At 56.3% G+C, this 22,371-nt stretch overlaps 1 protein-coding gene across 9 annotated transcripts in view; it reads right to left on the minus strand.

Moving 5' to 3' along the window:
* LINGO1 (leucine rich repeat and Ig domain containing 1) overlaps window positions 1-22,371 on the minus strand; it is a 188,795-nt gene that overhangs the window by 146,891 nt on the left and 19,533 nt on the right. For 8 of the 9 annotated variants that reach the window (XM_081047886.1, XM_081047894.1, XM_081047897.1 and 5 more), the window contains exon 2: window positions 21,262-21,366. The gene's annotated coding sequence lies outside the window, so the exon portion shown is untranslated. Of the gene's footprint in view, window positions 1-10,758; window positions 10,776-21,261; window positions 21,367-22,371 lie in introns of those variants that run through there. The other variant, XM_081047895.1, reaches the window with a different exon arrangement.

Raw genomic sequence — 22,371 nt, forward strand, 5'->3', positions numbered from 1 at the left:
CCCATGCCTTCTCTGGGGACAATGGGTGAGGAAAGCTGGTTGCCATGGAAGGCCAGTCTATGGGATGGTGAGAATGTGCAGGGAGGCAGGAAGGGGGCCTCAATTTCCCAGAAAGTTTTCTTGGCTTCTCAAGAGAGCAAGGGAGTGTGGGCCTTCCCTCACATGAAATGCTGATCTGCACTGACCATGCGTGACAGGTCTTTAGCCCCTGCCCAATGCCACTCTGTCCCAAGCTAAGCCCTCCAGCGCTTTGCCCACCTCACCCAGGCCTGCTGCCCCTCAAGTACCTTCTAGTTTAGATTCCACCTCAGACTCCAGGAACAGCCCCCAACCCAACTCCACCCACACACCCCTGGACGCCAGACGTTGTGGGGCATCCTGCTCCAACCCCTAGTACAGTGCACACACACACACACACATACACACACACACACACACATACATACACACATACACACATACACACACACAAAAATACACACACACATACACACATACACACACAAATACACATACACACACACACATACACACACATACAGACATGCATACACATAAACAGACATACATACACATACACACATGCATACATATGCACACACATACACATACATACACAGACACACAGACACGCATACATACATATGCACAGAATGCACACACACATACACACATACACACTTACACACATGTGCACATACATGCACACACATACACGCTTACATACATGTGCACATACATACACACACGCTTACATACATGTGCACGTGCATGCACACACATACACACATACACAAACACACATACACACACATACACACACAGACACACATATACACATACACACACATACATACACATACACACACATACGCATACACATACACACAAATACACATACACACATACACACACACACATACAGACACGCATACACATAAACACATACATACACATACACACATGCATACATATGCACACGCATACACACACATACACATATACACGCTTACATACATGTGCACACAAACATACAAACGCTTACACACATGTGCACACACATGCACACACGTTCACACACATGTGCACGTACACGCACACGCTCACACATGTGTACATGCATGCACACACATACATACACATGCGCACATACATGCACACACACTTACACGCATGTGTACACACATGCACACACTTACACACATGTGCACATGCATGCACACGCATACACGCACTTACGCACATGCGCACATACGCGCTTACACACACGTGCACATACACGCACACACGCACACACATGCTTACACACATGTGCACATACATGCACATACGCAAGACACGCTTACATGCATGTGCACATACATGCACACATGCTTACACACATGTGCACATGCATGCACATACGCACATACGCACTTACATACATGTGCACATACATGCACACACACGTGCGCCTGCCAATGCCAGGCACCTGCACGGGCACAGCTCTGTGCCCACCACACACACAGTGCACCTGCCAACCTGGTTCAATGACAGGTCACACAGCTGGCTGCCACTCAGCAGCGACAGATGACAAGAATCCCCTGACCCCAAGCCGAGCCCCGCGCCTGGGCACCGGGATCTCTCATGGATTGCTAGTCTCCTTTTTACTACGTCCAACTGTCTGCAGAGGAAGGCGGTCAGAGGGGCTGGAGCCGGCGCTCAGCAGCAGGCTCGGCCTCTCCTCCAAAGCAGCTCCCCGCCCACAGCCTCAGTGCTCAGTGCAGAGGCCAGGGCTCCAGCTGAAGTCACACGCAAGTCTGGGCCAAGCTGGCACTAGAACCCAGCTCTCCCATCTCCTGGCCCTGGGGCTCAGGGGCTCAGCACAACACAGTGCACATAGGGTTCCTGTGCACATCTAAGGAGTCAGGAAGGGCCCCTCACTCTGAAAGATCTCCCTGTCGGCTTGTTCTGCCTCTAAGGTTTGCCCTGCGCCAGAAGCTGGAGGGTTTCCCCCAAACCCTGGTCAGCAGGCACCCCCGTCCCCCAAGATACCCAGTTCCAAGCCCTCATCCCTCCATCAGCATCCCAGTCATGCCCTCATTAGTGCAGCCAGCTGTCCCCGAGCCCCAGGCTTGGTGAGTTACAGCCCATCCATCCCTCCCAATGTCCTCACCACTGCCACCATGGGCCCATATTACAGCGCACACATCTGTCAGCCTGTGGCTGCCATCGCCACCACCGTTTCCAGGGAGACAGACTCATTTATGACATTATCAAACAGTCCAGCCCCTCCCTCCCCCTCCCAACCCCTCCCCCACTTCCCTTTATGGGGACAGGGATTTGGGCTGTAAATATCACCACATGTCTTCCCTGTGGATTCCAATGGGCCTGGATACATTGCTGCTGAGGCCGAGGAAACCACAAGCATGCTGCCACAGCGGGTTACTGGTGCATTAAGGTTCACCCTGGCTGTCCTGGTCACCCTCCCTGGCATGCCCAGGGCCATTGAAGAGTCCCCAGTCCACCCCTTGCCCATGCACCCACTGCTGCCCTGCAAGCCCTAAGAGAGAATGTGCCCACAATAGAGGCGAGCTGCAGGATGGGTCAGCTGCCCATGGCTTTAGTGGGAAGGAGAGAAGGGAGCTGACCCTGGCTGAGCCCCCCCTTGGGGTCCCAATGTGACCCATCAGCCTCCCTTTACACATCAGCCACCAAGGCCTCCCAAAGAGCTCCGCAGGCACCTGGTATTAAGAGGACAAAACAGAGCCGCTAAGGTGGCACAGTTGGCCTGTGTGGGAGCTGGAACTTAAACCCAGAACCGTAGGCTGCAAAGTTCCTTCCAGCAGTCCTGGCCCCAGGTCTGAGGGTTATAAGTTGACGTTTCTGAGCATTGTACATGTTTATATATAATAACTTAAACCTCATAATGACTCCATGAGGCCCCCACTACTAACACACCCATTTTACAGACAGGACACTGAGGCACAGCCAGGGCCACACAGCTTGCACGTGGAGGAGCCAGGATTCAAAGCCAGGCAGGCTGGCCCCAGAGCCCAGCTCTTAAGGGCTGCCTGCTCAGCACAGCCTTCTAGCCTGGCCAGGGGAGGCGTTCTCCCCGCCTGGGGAGACTCGGCTACTTCCTGGAGCCCACCCTGCAGAGATGGCCCTCGTCACTGAGTTAACTGGAGGAGAGACGCGCGGGCGCTGGACCTGACACACCGTGGGTGCTCACTCCAGCCTTCCTAGACCCGTAGCCTTAATCACAGGGGAATTAGGAGGAGCGAACACTCACGATTTAGTCAGCCATCAAGTGCCAGGTACTGGTATGTGGAGTACTGCTACTCCTGTCACTGCTGTGTCACAGTAGTGGGTCTGGTCCCTCACTGTGGGCATTCTGACCTCACACCCCACAGGAGGGCTCACACTCCCTCTGTCCTGCCGCAGGACACTGGCAGTGCTTCACTCACTGGTAACAACTTACCAGGCCTGTTACACTTGTTATTAGTTTCCTGTGGCTACTGTAACAAATTACCACAAACTTCGTGGCTCAAAACAACAGAAATGTATTCTCTCCCTGTTGTAGAGGCCAGAACTCTGAAATCGGTTTCAGGAGGCCAAAATCCAGGTGTGAGGAGGGCTGGTTCCCTCTAAAGGCTCCAAGGGGGCCCCCTCCTCGCCTCTTCCAGCTTCCGGGGGCTGCCAGCATTCCTGGGCTCCTGGCCCCATCATTCTAACCTCTGCTTCTGGGGCCACTTCCCCTTCTCCTCCCCGTATCAGATGTCCCTCTGCCTCCCCCTCAGAAGGACACTAGTGATGGCCTTTGGGGCCCAGCCAGACCATCCAGAATAATCTCCCCATCTCAGGATCCTTGACTTGGTCACACCTTGCCCATGCAGGTGACTGTTACAGCGTTTGGGGATGAGGGTATGGACACTTCGGGAGCCATCGGTCAGCCTACCGCTACCTACGGTCAGCACAGAAACATCAAATTGCACATGTCACAGCCGTGTCTCAGTTCACCCCAAGCCAAACCTGGTGGGGTCCCCATTTCCGGTGGCAGAACCCTCATAAGCCCAGCTGCCAAACACCACGGGGTCAACTCTGGCCTCGTCTCTTTCTCACCCTCACAGCACATCCACCATCAGCATGTCTTGCTGGTTTACCCTTCAGAATCTATCCAGAATCCGAACACTTCTCACCACCCCTGCAGCCACCCCTGGTCGAAGCCACCACACTCTCTCCTGGATTATTGCCACAGCCTCCACCCTGGGCTTCCGGCTTCTGCCCCTGCCTCCCAAATGTCCTTAACACTCCAGCCATAGAGACCCTTAAAACCCAAGTCACAGATGTCACTCTGCCAAAACCTGGCGACTCCCGCCTCACTCACCAAAAGCCCAAGTCCTGACAACGCTCTGCAAGTTCTGCCCCATTTGCATTCTGACCTCAGAGCCCCGACTGCCTCCCTGCCCCCTCCCCTCCTGCCACTCTGGCCTCCCTATTCCTAGGCCAGGTGTGCTCCCACCTGGGACCTGTTCCCTCAGCCTGGAATGCTCTCCCCAGGTATCTCCGTGGCTCCCAACCTCCTCAGGTCTTTGCCTACAAGTTACACTCTCAGTGAGGCACCCCCTCCCCTGACATTTTCTTTCCCTTCCCTGATGTACAGTTTTCTCTTCGACATTATCACTAGCACAACACATATTTTGCTTATGCAGCTTGTTTAAGGCTGTCTCCTCTACTGGAATGTAAGTGCCATGATGACAGCCTCCCAGGTCCAAAAACTGTGCCTGGGCTAGTAGGTAATCAATATGTATTCATCTCTTCATTCACCCCACAGACAGTGACGGAGCCAGGCACTGAGGCGGTGCTACGACCCAGCAGTGAAGCAGACACAGCCCCTGACAGGGACGATCCAGGGTGTTAACACTAGGGAAGGGAAGCCCAGAGTGCCACTGAAGGTCAGAAAAGGGAGGGACCACGTCAGCATAGGAAAGGCCATGCTGAAGGGGGCTTTGCAGGATGAGTAAGAGTTCACTGGCTGAAAGAGGAGACATTTTCATAGGTACGAAAACAGGAAATAAAATAGTAAGACATGTTCTTAGGGCAACAGAACGGGCCAGAAGCTCAATTAAAGAGGTCGAGCAGAGGCTAAGTTTGAAGGGCCTTAAAGAGCAAGCCAAGGGGGTTGAACTTTTCCCCATGGGCAGTGGTGGGCCACTGAAGGGGAGGACGTGCAGATGTATGCATCTGGAGGCTTGCCCACCTCAGGTGGACAACAGGCAGCCTGGACCTGGGGAGAGGCTGGGGCTTGCAACTCACCACCACCTGCCAGGGGAAGCACTTGGAAATTCCCCCAAACTGTGGCCTCAGCGAGTAGCAGCTCAAGCCAGTGTCATTTTAGAGCCCCCGTGTGCCCAGGACTGCGCTGGGAGGAGACCTGGAGAAAATGAAAACCAACAGTTTGCAACAAATGCTGGGCTGTGGGCTTCAATGTAGCCAGGGGACAGGAGGGCAGGAATGGCCCTAGGGACCAAACCATGTCCCCCCAAGTCCGTATGCTAAAGCCCTAACTCCCAACGTGACTATACCGGAGGTGCCAGTGTATACGCATTTTCATTGATGAAATCTCTGTAGTACTTTTCTAAGTTGCATTAAATTACGGCAGCAGTGTGTAATCTGACGTTCACTCAAAAGATGGCGGTAATCAAATGAATGGTAGTGTCACCATGCGACAGGCAGGGCAAAGAAAATGGGGGAAGCACAGCTGTCATTGGAGGAGCGCAGGCCATTTGGAAGTGGTGTCTAAAATTCAAGAAGCACAACGTCAACGGAGGCGTGAGCCTGCATCAGAACCTCCAACACACCCAACAGCTGCAGTCGTGCTAAGTCTGAGACGCATGGCGCTGTGTGTCATGTGCACACGAGAAGGTCCCGGAGGCCTCGCGCAGCAACGCGTCCTGCTGCTTCCGCTGTGGGGTTGGAACCATTTACACGCTTGCCACAGAAGTCTCCCAAACAATGTTCGCTGTCATCAGAAGTGTCTGGACGCTGATGGGAACCACTGTGAGCACCTCTTGTCATTGCAGACATCAAATGTGACTTGTACTCATCTTTTGTTATCGGTATATATTAAGTATTACAATTTTAATAGTTTTCTCCTTTCTTAAAATGTGTACACTTTCTTTGGCACCTTCTGTATCTGAAGGAAGTAATTAAGGTTGGATAGATCATAGGGGTAAAGCCCTAATCCTCCAGAACTGAGAGAAACTAACTACTGTTGATTAAGCGACCGAGTCTATGGGATTTTGTTACAGCAGCCAGGAGAACTAAGACAAGCAGCAAAGCCCAGGAGAGCTTCCTGGAGGAGACAAGGCGTTGGGCAGTCCTGGGGCAAGAGAAGACAGGCCAGGTCTTGGCTGGCTGGACCTGTGACCACACGGTAGGCCCAGCTAAGGTTCATCCTTCATCCAGACTGCTCAGCCGCAGCAGTTCCTTTGGGGTTTGATTTTCTATGAGCAGCACAGAGACAGATGCAGAATTAATGGAACTGAAGGTCTTCCACAAACTATAGCCGGCCCCCTCGGACAGGGGCAGGGGGCTGGAGTTGTATGGCTCCTAAGCACCGGATTCCAGCCTCCCTCTTCTGCCCTGCAAAAGGAAATAGCCTGGCCACAGCCAGCCAGGAGCAGCATGCAACGGCCTCTGCCAACCCAGTCTCCCACCCTAAGGGGGCTGCCTGCAAGCGGAGAACTGGCTGCGCTCTCAACGACAGACATGATCAGGACTTGCAAAGAGAGAGAAGGTCTATAAATAAATATACATTTTTATGACATGTTTAATTAAAGTAGATTAAAATTACTTAGCTTTAAGAAAATTAGAAGTGTCCTAGAGGATTTCAGAGGCAGGGCAAGAGTCCCGGAGTCCAAAGGCTCCACAGAAGGGCCTGGGGTGGGGGGAAGGGGCACCCCATTCCCTGTACAGTGTCCTCAGAAGGAGGTGGGGTGAGGGGCACCCCATTCCCTGTACACGGTGTCCTCAGAAGGAGGTGGGGTGAGGGGGGAACCCCATTCCCTGTACACGGTGTCCTCAGAAGGAGGTGGGGTGAGGGGCACCCCATTCCCTGTACACGGTGTCCTCAGAAGGAGGTGGGGTGAGGGGGGAGACCCATTCCCAGTACAGTGTCCTCAGGAGGTGGGGTGAGGGGGGAGACCCATTCCCAGTACAGTGTCCTCAGGAGGAGGTGGGGTGAGGGGGGAGACCCATTCCCAGTACAGTGTCCTCAGGAGGTGGGGTGAGGGGGGAGACCCATTCCCAGTACAGTGTCCTCAGAAGGAGGTGGGGTAAGGGGCACCCCATTCCCAGTACAGTGTCCTCAGGAGGTGGGGTGAGGGGGGAGACCCATTCCCAGTACAGTGTCCTCAGAAGGAGGTGGGGTAAGGGGCACCCCATTCCCAGTACAGTGTCCTCAGGAGTTGGGGTGAGGGGGGAACCCCATTCCCAGTACAGTGTCCTCAGAAGGAGGTGAGGTAAGGGGCACCCCATTCCCTGTACACGGTGTCCTCAGAAGGAGGTGGGGTGAGGGGGGAACCCCATTCCCTGTACACGGTGTCCTCAGAAGGAGGTGGGGTGAGGGGCACCCCATTCCCTGTACACGGTGTCCTCAGAAGGAGGTGGGGTGAGGGGCACCCCATTCCCTGTACACGGTGTCCTCAGAAGGAGGTGGGGTGAGGGGGGAACCCCATTCCCTGTACACGGTGTCCTCAGAAGGAGGTGGGGTGAGGGGCACCCCATTCCCTGTACACGGTGTCCTCAGAAGGAGGTGGGGTGAGGGGCACCCCATTCCCTGTACACGGTGTCCTCAGAAGGAGGTGGGGTGAGGGGCACCCCATTCCCTGTACACGGTGTCCTCAGAAGGAGGTGAGGTGAGGGGCACCCCATTCCCTGTACACGGTGTCCTCAGAAGGAGGTGGGGTGAGGGGCACCCCATTCCCTGTACACGGTGTCCTCAGAAGGAGGTGGGGTGAGGGGCTCCCCATTCCCTGTACACGGTGTCCTCAGAAGGAGGTGCTTCACAGTTGCACACTGCTCTGTCCACAAGGCATCTTCACGTGGAATGGTGGGCATGATCAGCCCTACTTTGCCGGAGGAAACTAAAGCCCAGAAGGGGCAGTGACTTGCCCAAGGTCACACAGCATGTCTGTGGCAGCCTCCATGGGAGGTAGTGGGTCCTTTCTTTCAGCATTTCATTCTGGGCATTTCATTCATGCTCAGCACACAAAAAGGACCCTCACCCTCTGCACTTCTGGCCTGAGCTGCTGCCCTCCAGGATCCCCCCATCTGCAGGGTAGGGACCCCTGCTCTGTGACAATCTGGCTCTTCTAAGCCAGGGCAGGGGAAGGTGGAGGGAAGCAGCCTGGGGGTTGGGGACAGAAGGCAGAAAGGAAAAGTACCGGAAATCAACAAGCATTCCAGAATTTCAAGCAGTTTTTGGAGGAGCAGTTCAGCTGCAGCAATTTGCTCCAGGGGAAAATCATGTTCCTATGCTCCATTATACAGAACAGAAGGAACATTTGGTGGGTTGAATACTTGTTAATTTATTTCTCTGTTTGTTAATGGGCCCAAGGCACGCGCAAGCTCACTCACACTCACATACACACACACACATGCATGCATGCATGCGCATACACACACAGACTCTCGCTCTCTCTCTCCCCCTCCACACATACACACACGCACGCACGCACGCACGCACGCACGCACGCACGCACACACCAGGCATCAGCAGGAGACAGCAGCTGGGCTCCGGTTTTCCTGCCACCTTCCTACCGAGTGTCACTCAGGTTCTTGCTGCCTCCCCTACATGCCAGAGGCCCTGTGCAGTTCGGGGACTGAGGTGAGCCCCTCAGTTGCCTCGTCTGAAAAATGAAGTTGGCAATGAGATGACCCAACATGTTTGAGCTTGGCCCAGTGTGACTGGACGAGAGCAGTTATCTGAGAGCAACTACAAACACGCAGGGAGCCAGGGAACAAGGCTCCTGGAGGCTCCTTGGCACCTCACACCAAGGACTATCACCCCGCCACCTTGTCCAGGTTACCATATCAGAAAATGGTGCCACCGTGAATCTTGTCACTCAGGCCAAAACGCCTTCTCCCGACCTGGACTCTCAGCCTTCCCACCCCAAGGCCAATCTCTCCATCATCTATTTCTCATCATCCCGCAGCCACCCCAACCATGACCCCACCACTGTCCCCCAGACCCTGCACCCCCTGCCACCAGGCTCCCTGCTTTCCTTGCCTTCATGCTGATCAATTCTCTCCCCCATGCTGGCCAGACAGAGTTTGGAAAGCACAAGTCAGATCCTATCACTCTCCTGCTTAGCACCTCCAGAGCTTTCCACAGAGCTCTGAATGAAAGCTGCTTGTCATGCGGGGCGGCCTGCTGGGCCTCTGCTCCTGCTCCCCACATAAGAACGCAGGACACGGTGAGGCCAAAAAGGAACACCCACAGAGCCACAGATAGGGTAGTCACACCACTATATTCTCACTGGCGGCTGGGTTGGAGACACAGGAAGCAGGATTCACACTGTCTGCAACCCGCCGTGCCAGCTGCAATCCGCGCTTGCAGGCTCAGCCACCACCATCTTGCCAGCCCCCATTTTCTGCCAGAGTAGCCACGGCAGTTATATTAGTGGCCAATGGCTCACTGGTTACAGCTGACGGCCAACAAGCCACAGCTGATGGCCATCCAATCACAGTTGATGGCCATTTACTACCTGAGCCAGCACCTTTCCACGTGAGGCCGAGAGCCTGGAAACTGCACTCCTGGCTCTGTCCCCACACTGCTCCTCAGTGGGGTTTCCCACCCCTCTCCTCCCTCATTCCCCAGCCAGCCCTCTTCCTCCTGGTCTTTAAACACACCCAGCTGTCCCCCCTGCTGGCCTCTGCCTGGCTGCTCAGCCCACCTGGGGGCCAGTTGTGCTCAGACTTAAGGTGTCAGCTTCAGTGTCACCTCTTCAGGAAGACCTGCCTGGACCCTTCCCCTCCAAAGCTGCTCAGCCCACCCCAGCTACTCCCTATTTCATGGCCCTGATGCTCTTCCTCCCAAAGTCATTACAGTCTGATGTTATCCAAATTATTTGCAATTTGGCTGCTGTCACTCCCAAAAAAATGGAAACTACCAGAAGGCAGGAGCAGCACCTGGCACTTACTTGGTGAGTGTTTCATACACTTGGTAAGTGAGTGAAACTCCTGTGCAAACTGGCCTCTGGGGTTGGAAGGTCATCGCAGAAGGTCCAGAGACCCTGCTCAGGGCCAGCTAAGGAGGGAATGCGGCTTCCGGGAGGGAGCTAAGGTGCCTTCTGCTGGCAATCTGCACAGGCAAAGGATTTGTTACAGTAATCATCTCACACTTTCCCTAGCTGGGCACCCTCCCATACATCCTGGATTAATTCCAGAAGTCACTCCATTCATTTAGGACATGAATGAATGAATGAATGGACAGCTCAGCTCTAAAGCAGAGAGGGGTGGTGAGAAAGGGGCCGGGGCTCCTTGTCCCCAGTGTCCCCTGCCCCAGCCTCTGAAGGGCCTCAGCACCTCGTCAAGCTAAGGGAAGGGAGCAGGTGGGGACAAAGCTTATGGAGCAGTACCTGTGATCTGGTGCTTTTCTCTAAACAACTTCATGGAGTTGTTACAGGGTATCAGAGATCCAGGTCAGAGTCCTGGACCTCTCTGAACCTCAGTTTCCTCATCTGTATAATGGGGGATAGTAACAAGACCAACCTCCTACGACTGTTGTGTGGGTGAATGAGATACTGCTCTCAATAACGTGAGGTGACGATGATGACAAAAAGAATCCCAGGCGGCCGGATGGCTCGGTTGGTTAGATCGCGAGCTCTGAACAACAGGGTCACCGGTTCAATTCCCACATGGCCCAGTGAGCTGCGCCCTCCACAACTAGATTGAAGACGAGCTGCCGCTGAGCTGCCGGAGGGGCGTCCAGATGGCTCAGTTGGTTAGAGCGCCAGCTCTCAACAACAAGGTTGCTGGTTCAATTCCCACATGGGATGCTGGGCTGTGCCCCCTGCAACTAAAGATTGAAAACGGTAACTGGACTTATTGCTGAGCTGCGTCCTCCACAACTATATTGAAGAACAACTTGGAGCTGATGAGCCCTGGAGAAACACACTGTTCCCTCAATGTTCCCCAATAAACTTTTTTTTAAAAATCCCATCTCTTATAGACAAGGAAGCAGGAAAGATTGTGGGAGTTGCCTGGGTCCCACAGTAGGCAGGTGGGGAGCGAGACCCAAATTCAGGCTCATCTGACTCCGGAAACCAGTGCTCCTGCCCTGGCCACACCCTGGAGGGGAGTGGGAAACGGAACACCGAGGGCTCTCTGTTCTTTACGCCTCAGCAGTGCTGTTCCTTTATGTTCCCAAGTAGAACTGGCTTAGCCTTCCCTTCCCCCAGGTTTAGCACAGACATTTGCGGCAGCTGAGAGAACTGGCCAGGGAGAAACAATGCTGCCCCCTCCTGCCACTGCATGAGGTAAGGCAGCTGGGGAGGAGGCAGCTGGCCAAGGTAAACTGAGGCAGACTGAGAGGGAGACTGTGCAGAGACTCCCCAGGTGGTCTGAGATGGAGAGTGGGCAGGCCTGAGTCTTGAGTTCCAAGAAGAAGAGATGGCCCACATGGCATGGGAGGACGAATCCCCCACTGGGTCAGAAGAACAGACAGGGGAGGTGGCGGGTCTCCGAAGGCCCTCGGGGGCTCCAAGGAAGAGGCTCTGGGCCGCCCACTCCTGTGCAAACTGGCCTCTGGGGTTGGAAGGTCATCGCAGAAGGTCCAGAGACCCTGCTCAGGGCCAGCTAAGGAGGGAATGCGGCTTCCGGGAGGGAGCCAAGGTGCCTTCTGCTGGCAATCTGCACAGGCAAAGGATTTGTTACAATATCCATCTCACACTTTCCCTAGCTGGGCACCCTCCCATACATCCTGGATTAATCCCAGAAGTCACTCCATTCATTTAGGACATGCCTGAGTGTGACTTCTCTTTTATTAGGGAAATTTTTCATTGTTTTGAAGCATTCATAGGATTTAATTAGGGGCTTAGATTTTAAAGCCTCCCTCCGTGGCTAAGAGACACGAGTAGACTGTGGCTAGAAAGACTCCCTCTGTCCTCAGAGCTGACTATACTCTGTGGAGGAAGGGAGCACAGCACCTCCTCTCCAGGGAGTCAAGGACTACAGACCCCTGTGCTGTGTGGCACTGGGTCAGACCCTCAACCTTTCTGAGCCTCCTTAAGACAGGCAAAGCCAAGAAGACTGCATATTTGAGTGTCCCTCTACTGAGCCACCCAGGAAAGAACAGGAGGCCATCGCTTCTATAAACCACAGCCCTGGAGAGTAATGTGGGGGTCTCTGAAAAGGCAAGAAGTTTAGAGTTCAGGTTTGGAATATGACCCAGGACAGACGAGGCATTAGCCTCTCTGAGCCTAATTTCCAACTTCTTAGGATGAGGCCAAGTGCCACCCCCTATCTGGGCTGTTGTGTAAGCAGAGGGGTTCGGAGCAAGTCTGACTCAGGCCTGGCACAGTGGGTACTGGATAAGCAGGAATCACCCAGCTCTAGCAGCCCAGCTTCTCTGTCTCTTGGCACTGGAGAAGCCAGGCCAGAGAGCCTCCTTCATCCCGGCTAGAGGTTGCTCTCAGGCTGACCGCCCCCTCCACCCGGAGTCCCCCATTGGCCGTCCTGCAGTGTGGGCAGCCGCCATTCGCCTCTCTCAGGCCCTGCAAGAGACCTCCACACCTCCCACCCAAGGCCCTGGGCCGGGGAAGTCCTGTGTGCATGGAGCCTGCACTGAACCCTGGCTCCCCACTGGCCCCATGCCGGCTGCATGTTTGCTGACCCTCCGCCCGACAGCAGGAAACAGCTGCCCCACTCCCAAGTCCTAGGCCCCCACCCCACCAGGGCTCCAGAGCCAGGACCTCTCTGGGCTCTGACTGCACCTACCCTCCCACACCCCACGCCCCCACTGCCCACTCTGGGGGTTCACACCCTACCTTGTGTTTACTCCTGCCTGGCGTTAGCTCACAGATCCCCAACCAGGCATGCCCTCTCCACACTCCTGCCTGCCCCCCCAATCCTCCTGACCGCTAAGGTTCAGCCCCCTCCAGGAAGCGCTCCCTGACTCTCCAGCCTGTATCTCGTTCCCTTTCCTGCGCTCACATTTCTCCTTGGTCCCTCTCACTTCAGCTTGCTATCATTTTGTGGCCATTAAGCCCACTGGGTCCTCAGGAAGGACAGGCTCATCAAACAATTCAGGGGGAAAGGGTCCCCACTGATGGAGTCCATACCTCTGTGAGATAGGTGTCATTGTGCCCATTGTGCAGATAGGGACACTGAGGCTAAGGGAAGCACAGCACTGTCCAATGGCAGTGCATGACCGGCCAGCCCGGTACTGCACACACGCCATTTCATGGGACCCTCATCACCTCAGCCCCACAGGAGGAAACTGAGGTCCAGGGACATGGGGTCACTTGCTCAAGGCCACACAGACAACCGGTGATGACTAGAACGGAAATCCAAAGTCCCTAAGCTCCAGCCTGATCAGAGCACCTGATGAGGCAGCCTCCTCACAGGGTCTGTAGGACCCACCTGCCCTCCTGGTGGCCCCCCTCACCCAGGCTGCTGGACTGTCCCTACCCTGTCCCCAAACAGTACATCACCCTCTCCTAATCATCAGCCCAACCCCAGGACTCCGGGGAGGGCCTGCATGGTCAGTTGACCTTTTGGAGGGGCAGGTTCTCGCAGTTCTGGGTATTTACACAGACGGCCTGTGGCTCCAGAAAGTAGGACACTCGGTGGGAGGAAGGACTGGGGGGTGTGGGCTGGAAACACTCAGCCACCCCCCCACCACCACCACCTGGGCAGCAGAGCCGCTGCCTGGACTAGGGCAAGGTCTCCTCAAATGACCTTGGCACCTCCCAGGAGCAGAGCCTGGGGGCTGGGGAAAAGGCCGGGACTACCCGTTGAGCAGAGGGCCTGGACCCATGTCGCCTCCAGCTCCTTTGCTCGGTGAACTGCAAGGCCTAGGGGACACGGGAAAAGACACCCCTGTTGGCAAGAATCCCTCTCTGCGTTGAGGGGTCACCTCACTTCACTGAGCCTCTACTCCCTTATCTGTAAGTGGGGTTCGAGTAATAGCTGCCTCCACCTTCTAGGCACCCAGTTACACAGGCCAGCGTCCCTGGCAAGGTCTGAAGGTGCACCTTACCTGGGACACAGCAGATACCCAGCCCCAAGCAGTACAGGAAACCAGCTGTGCAGCACTGGGTGGAGATGCCGGCTAAAATGCAGGTGGACACTCCAGCAAACAGCAACAAAACCATGCCTAGGATGTCACCTGGACAGCTGGGTCAGAGCAACGGGCACGGCATGAGCACCAGGAGCCTGAGGTCTCAGAAGCCACAAGGACGCTGCCTCCCATCCAGACGGACTCGTCCTGAGCTCAAAGCCAGGCCACATCCACCATTAGACTGTCGGCAGCACACTCCAGTCTCCTCCCAACTCCAACTTGGCTTGAGTGGAAGAGCAGATGGTCAGCTGTGGAGGACAGAGGGTCCCTCGTGGAGGGCGCAGTGTTCGCAGCTCAGGCTGGGGCCGGAGGGGCTACAGGCTTTGGGAGTGGGGGTGGGGAACAGGCATGCCCGACGCCCACCCCCACCAGAGCAGAAAGGACCTGGGGTCTGCCCCACCCCCATCACACAGCCTTGGTTCTCAAGGCCCAGTGCCACTTTCAGTGCCCCCCCCTTCATCTGCAGCTTGGACTCCAACCCCAGCTCAAGCCCTTTTATTATTCAGAAGAGCCTCTTGATTGAAAAGGCCCCTGGGGCATCTCACAAATAAGAATCCTTTAATTTGGAAGTTGTTAACTTCTCAGAGAGGAATTTTAATTTTGCTTCCCCGCCACTACCTCTCCCCAAACCTGCCCACTAAACACAACGGCTAACAAGCCAAGCCCCCAGCCCTGCACCAGGGCACCCCTTCCCCAAGTGCAGAGCTGCCCAGCCCACCTGCAGACCCCCAGGCCCCACCCGCGACTGTGAGAAAGCCTCCAATCTCTCCCTTGGAGCATGCTACTCCATACCCCCTCACCACACCACACCCTCAGTGACCTAGGCGCAAAGGGTGGCAAATGGCTAAATGGTTAATAGGATGACAGGGCGCTCAGCAGGGCAGGGACCACTCCCCATGACCCCTCTGCCGCCCTCCATCATACTATCCTGTAGCTGATGACTCAGTATTTCCTAGAGTCATCCATTGCTCTGAGCCCCTTACGTGCACCGACCCACTGAAGCCACGAGAGAGATGCTACTTTTGTTACCAGTGGTACTGATGAAGGGACGGCTGCACTCCTCGTGCGTGGTCTGGATGGACCAGCAGGCCATCAGAGGTGACTGTGGGACCTGTTAGCCATCCAGACCCCTGGGTTCCCCCAGGGACTCAGAATCAGAAGGTGCTGCCAGACCCCTGCGGAGCCCTCTCTCTAATAACATCCCTGGTGGTCCGGAGGCCCAGAGACCGTAAGTAAATGGCCTAAATTCACACCACTAGAAGGAAGTGAGGACAGGATTGGGTAGTCTGGCTCCAGAGTGGGCCTAACCTTAAGCGCCACCTTCACCCGCCTGTCCCACCCACGGCCTGTTGCCTGGCTTGAGGGCCAGGGCTGTGAGCACCTCATCTCTGTGTCCCTAGGGATGGCAGGACCCAGCAAACAGCTACACTGACAAATGCCTGCAGACTGAATACATGAAAATGAGCAGAAGCATCCCGACGGGCAAGGTGGGTCCCAAGTCAGTCAGGTAGACTGAGGCGCAGAAGGGACAGCAAGGACCCAGGCCACCCCGTTGGGGGTGCAGAGCCCAGGAGCACCTCCTCCTGGCCTGTCTCCCACCAGAGTGCACAGGGACAGGGCTATGACCCGCACACACAGGTTCCATGTTCCTGGGCCCCAGTTAGCATCCCAGCTGAGGCACCCCTCCCAGGGCCCCTGCCCGGCCCTGACGCAGGGCTCCCCTCGCCTCCCCCTTTCCCACCCCACGGCATGACGTGCTCCCCACCACCTGCGCACTGCTGCGGAAATCCCAGGTCTGGATACACACTCCACAATGAGAATCAGAACTGTGTCTCCCCACCCAAAATTCATATGTTGAGGTTCTAACCCCCATTGCCTCCAAATGTCAGCTTATCTGGAAATCGGGCTACAGCAGATGTAATTAGCTAATTAGGAGGAGTCATCCCAGAGTAAGGTGGGCCCTAACATAATGTGGCCGGTGTCCTTATACAACAGAAGAGGAAATCTGGACAGATATGCACCTTGGGAGAACCCCACTGGGCAACGGGGGACGTGGGAGATGGCCATCTATCTACCAGCCAAGGAGAAAGGCCTGGAACCAGCCCTGCCCCCACCCCGAGCTCCGACCCGAGCCTCTAGAACTGTGTGGCGGTAAGTTTCTGTTTAAGCCTCCCAAGTTGTGATGTTTTGTTACAGCAGAGCTAGTAAACTAATACATCTGCACACCTGGGTTTTAGTGCTGACTTGGGCCTTCAGTAGATATGTGACATGGGACAAGCCCTCGCCCCTCTGTACACTTTGGCTTGCTCTCATCATCCCAGCACACTGCTTGGCACACAATAGGTGCTCAATAAATGCTTATTGGAAGAATGAATGGGATAACAGCATCCATCTTCCACATGGCTGTGATAAGGATGAGAGGAGAGGAGAGGAGGGGAGGGGAGGGGAGGGGAGGGGAGGGGAGGGGAGGGGAGGGGAAGGGAGGGGAGGGGAGGGGAGAGGAGAGGAGGGGAGAGAGGAGGAGAGGAGAGGAAGGGTGGGATACGTTCTGGAAAGGCTGAAGCCCTTGGCACCCAAGCTGATGGTTGGATCCACAGAGACACACAGAGGGCTGGCTGGTGTGGCTGCAGCCTCGGCCTGAGCATAAAGGGAGTTGCTCCAGGCCGGCAGAGGTGGAGGGAGGCAAGTCCTCCATCCGTCAAGCCACAGACACTGCCTGAGTTCCCACCATATGCCAGGCTTCCCACTGGGCCCTGGGAATAGGAGAGGAGGGCTGCTGGGTACCAAGCGTGGCCCCTGCCCTGTGGAGCCCAGACCTCCATGGAGGCTGTAAGCAGGCCCATCGAGCTCAGTTAGCACAAGGAAGAGCTTTGCGCACATCAGAGCTGCCTACAGGGCCTGGGCTGCCCTGGGGAGAGTGAGGGCCCCATCCCTGCAAGTGTGCAAGAAAAGGTCAGAGGCCACGCTCTCAGGGACAGCTGCACTCCTCCTGCGTGGGTCTGGATGGGCCAGCAGACCATCAGAGGTGACTGTGGGACCTGTTAGCCATCCTGATGCCTGGGTTTCCCCGGGGACTCTGAACCAGAAGGTGTTGCCGGACCTCCGAGGATTCTTCTCTTTAATAACATCTCTGGTGGTCCTGAGGCAAAGCCAGGCTTGGGCACCCTGGACAGAAAGCTCCGTGGGCTGACCAGGATTCCTTGGGGAAGAGCTTTGACAATGGGCGTGGGGTGGGGGGCAGGCGAGGCTGTGAGGGACAGAAGGTGAGCAGGTGGGATCAGGCTGCTGGTGAGAGAAGCATTCTAGAGAGAGGTGAGGGAAGGTGAAGAGGGAGCCTGGGGTGTGCAGGGGACGGAGGGGGACTTGCCTGTTAGAAAGTGGGGCAGGAACAGTGGACTTCCACCAGACCGTGCAAGGCCCTGAATAACCAGGAGGGGGAGTTTGGACTTCAGCCTCAGGCCACAAGACTGCTAAGGGTTTTGAGGCGCAAGCAGGAAGGGAGGCCTGTGGTGTGACCACCAGAGGGGCTCAGAGGGGTCTGGGCTACGGCACACGCACCCGACAAAGCTCCATTTGGGGACGGAGGGTGCAATAATTGGGCCCAGTGTCAGCACCCAACTACCTGCCCACACCAGCCCTGAAGAAGGTGACAGAATGGCGGTGCCAACCATTCGGCTATTTGGGATGAGAAGCTGAAATGGAGAGCTGGCAGCAGTTTCTCTAGGCTGGCAAGTCCAGAGGGCTTGTGTGCAAGGCTGGACTAACAGGCCCATCCAGGGGCAGGAGCCCCAGGGGCCAGATTCACCTGACCTCTGCCACCACCCCAGACGCTGATGACACCCTCCCTGACACGCTCAGCACCATCGGCCTCAGCTGCAGTCTTGCTGCCTACGGCATCTGAATGGAACCCATCCAAATAGGTCTCTTCCCTTCCCCTCCAAACCTGTCCTCGGCCCCTGTTGCTCAGCTTAAAGGCTCCCCCCCCCCATTCTCAGCCCAACCTCTCCCAGCCCATCCTTCACCGCCCTTCAGTCGCCCACATGCAGGCATGCCCTACCACCACGGCCTCCTAACCAGCTGCCAGCTTCTACTCTTGCCCCCCCTCCCCACAAAGCAGCGGGGAGAGCCTGTGACATGAGTCCCTTCATTCACACCCTGCAGCCCTGTTTCGCGCCCTCTTCTCCATCTTCTCCACAGGCGTTCCCAGCTCAGAGCCTGTCTGGACCTCCCAGGGCCTGGCCCTCGTCCTCGGGGCTCTGCTCAAAGGGCATCTCCCCTGAGCGGCCTTCTCCTGACCACCCTGCAGAAGATGGCTCCCCATGTGCTCACTCCCTTTTCCTGCCGTGCTCTTCTCCACGGCACTTATTACTCCTTATATCATGAATTACTTATGCTTTTGTCTCTACTCTAACATGTTAGAGTTCAAGCTTGAGGAGGGCAATGACCCGTCTAAGTTACTCCCCCATGGGCGCTCGGCACCTGGAACGGGGCTGGCTCGAGCAGGGGTTTAGTAAGTCTGCCAGGGGAGGATGAACGAGCCACTGAGCCAGGGCCTGACCTCGGCGAGCATTCGTGCAGCCCTGGTGAACCAGGCTGCGTCTGCCCCAGGAGCCCACAGCCTGTGGGGACAGAGACCCACACCAAAGAGCACTTCCACCCGCTGCCAGCAGTGCTGGGTGATAACCTGTGCACAGGCAGGGGAGCTCCCGGGAGGAGACGCCCCACCCCAGCTCCGCTCCCTGGCTCTCAGGGCCTGGCCACCTCCCCCTCCCAGCCAAAAGGATAAGGGAGGCCTGTGTACCCAGCCACACTGGTTCAGGTGTCAGTGAATGTTCCCAGTGGCTTGTTTGTCCTCCTGCGAGAAGACCTGGGCAGGGCTGTCAGGGAGAAAAAACGGGATCCTGCCAGAGACTCAAGGCTGGGGCATCTAGAACCCCAACTTAGCCTGCCCTTCCCCCACCTCTCCATCTTGCCCCTCACCCCTAATCACAGGAGCACGAAAGGAGCAGGCAGGGGAAGCAGGAGTCAGCAAGGGAAAACCTGGGGTCCTCGGGGGTTCAGAGCTCTGCTGAGTCAGGTCTGCAGTCCTCAGCATGCTGCACGGCCCCCCAGGACCAGCTGGCCCCCTCCTGGCACATCACTCCCAAACACCCCAAGTCCCCTGCCTCTAGGCCTTTACTTAGGGGCCTGCGCCTCCCCCAAGCCCCTCTGCCCATCCTAACCCCACATGCATCACCCTGTTCACCCAGGCAGAATTCGGAGTGACACACCACTGGAAGCAATGACAATACACACCAGAGAGCCGCTTAAACGTGCGATGGCACACAGCGGCCAGAACATTACACTGCCATTAAAAATCACATTACAGAAAAGTATTTAATGATGGAAAACGACCTCGATATTGTATTAAGTGCAAAAGGCAGGTTAGAAAACAGTAAGTACAGTTTGATCCCAATTATGTCATAAACACATATTTTGTAAAAGACTGACAGGCAAAACCCCCCAGTGCTCACAATTTCTACAGAGAACACACATGTTTTTAATAATGAGGAAAATAGAAGATTTTGAAAGAATCGTACAGCCTTCAAGGTTCAGCCCAGGCGTCCTGTCCTCCGAGCCCCCAGCCCCCAGCTGAGAGGGCTGCCCTGGGCCTCAGCTCCCCCTCTCCTCTGTGGCCCCTGCTGAGGTGGGGGCAGGCCCAGCCCCCGGGAGGCCTGCCCCTGGCCCTCCCATCACTCTGGCCAGACACCCCTGGCTGCATCCGCGCCCCCCTCCCCCAGCAGCAAGTGCAGGCCAAACTGGAGGGGCTGATTAGCTGCTCGGCCCACCCACCCAGGAGTGGCTGGCTAGGACTGTCTGGGTGGAGGGAAGTGGACTTCCAGGTGAAGTCTCCGGCCGGGAGGGAAATCCAGCACCTGCCGCCGCCCCGCCCACCGGCTTCCCTGTGGGAAGGACAGTGTCACCGGAGCCTCCGCCATCCCCACCGCCGTCACCCAACCCTTTCGGGGGGAGGGGGGGTCCAAGCCTGCTCAGCCTCTAGGTCTTCTTCACCGGAAAACTGGGGGTACCATTCCTGCCCAGCCTGCTCCCCTAGTCTTCCCCCAGCGTTCCTTCCATTTAGCAAAGTTTCTCTGCAGCCTTCTCATGGGTCACAGAGGCCTTTCAAGGACAAGGGATTGGCCCAGATAAAGGGTGGAAGTCACTTGTCCAAGGCCACAAGCAAGCCAGGGGGTCAAGCCAGGCAGCAACCAGGTCCCACTCCTCCCGGCCCCGGCCTCCTCAGGACTCGCTGTAGATTCCCCACATTCTCTCACATGGGACATGGGGGGGGCGGTCACCTCCCACAGTCTGGGTGTCCTGCTCCTCCTGATACAGTCCAAGAAGCCATCCTCTCTGCTCACAGAGAGCCAAGGTCACCTGACTGCCAGTGCTTGTCACATGTCCACACCTGGGCTGAGCCCCATCCTGCCCTGACAGTGTCTGGACCTGCACACTGACTCGGGCTCATTAAACTCCACACACCGGAGCCAGTGCCAGCCTCTTGACAGTTTCTTGGACCCTGACTGTCTAGTTCACCTGTTCCCACTCCCTCCTAACCTGGAGTCAGGCACACATTTGGTCCACAGCGTGACAGAACCAAGGACAGAGTCCTTCAGCTCCCACTAGAGACGTCCCACACCACACAGGAACCCATGATCTGGTGAGTCCACAAAACTATGTCACCTAGAATGACCCAGGCTTCTGAGCTGGCTGCCAGAGCCCTGTTACAGCAAGGGCTACGAGGGGTGGCACGACAGGCACAGACCTCCTGGACTGGACTTCATGTGGGGAGGGAGAGGGGGACCCCCAAAAAAGACTACCCCTCAATGGCCTCCCTACAGCGTCTCCCTGGGGGATGGCACTCTGCCCTGTGGCCCAGAGTGGCTTCTTACCTCGTCAGGCAGGTGTTTGGGGGTGCAACTGGGCTGGGGGTCAGCCTGGGCTTGACCCTCTTTGCCGGTGGGCACCAGAGCCTCAGGGCCAGTGGGTGCAGGAGGCTGTGGGAAAAAGAGGAGACGAGCTGTCAGCCAGCGCGGGGCCGCGAGGGGCAGTTCTGGGAAGTAGGGGGCATGCACACAATTGGTCTGATCCCACCTGGCAGGGCAATAAACACTGACGCATTTCACACACGCACACACACTCACACACTCACATGTGCTCTCACTGTCACATATGCACTCATATGCCACCAGCTGGGGCCAGCGAGGCTCTGGGAATGCTGGGGTTCCTGGCCCCAAGCAAAGGGGGGTCTATATATGCTTCCCTAGCCACTGGCTCTGTGACCTCGAGAAAGCCAAGTCTCTGAACCTCACTTCCTTCATCCATGAAATGGGGATACCATCCTCCCTGCCAGTGCGACTGGGAAGATAACAAGAGACGGGACTTGCAGCCTGGCACACTGCAGGTGTCCGGCACCACGAGGGCCCCTCTGCCTGCCTCCCCAGCCCTGGGCCAGGATTCAGGCGGGGGCTGGCCCCTGAGGGCAGCAGCCAGGGCAGCAGAGGTGCCGGGGCCTCAGCATGCTGCTTCCCAAGGGTGCCCAAGCTCCGACCACCCACCCTCCCGATGCCCGCATCTTCTGGCTTATTCCTCCACCCACGTTCTCCAGAGGTAACTGGGGCCCACCCCGTCCCCCAGCCTCTGTGACTGGGAAGGACACTAGGGAGGCCTGTCTCCTTGGCAAGGCCCCAAAACCCAGGCATCAGGCTGGAAATCTCCCACATGCTGGCTGTGGAGACGCTCCCTGGGCAACACTTCCCGGTCTGAGCCTCAGGTTCCTCAGTGTCTCAAAGACCAAAATCCCCTTGAGATGTTGCCCAGAGGTTCCAATCAGACCAGTGTTTCTCAAAGTGTGGGACACACGCCACTGGGGGGATCCTGGGTAGTATGCAAATGTTTTTAGTTCCACAGCTATGTGTTCATTTTCCTGGGTATTAAAAAACATTGACAGGCACGTCACCGCTGTGATTTTGTGGATGTGTGGCTCAAGGAGCGTGGGTAAT

This window comes from Rhinolophus hipposideros, assembly GCF_964194185.1.
Source record: "Rhinolophus hipposideros genome assembly, chromosome: 5".
NCBI lineage: Eukaryota > Metazoa > Chordata > Mammalia > Chiroptera > Rhinolophidae > Rhinolophus > Rhinolophus hipposideros.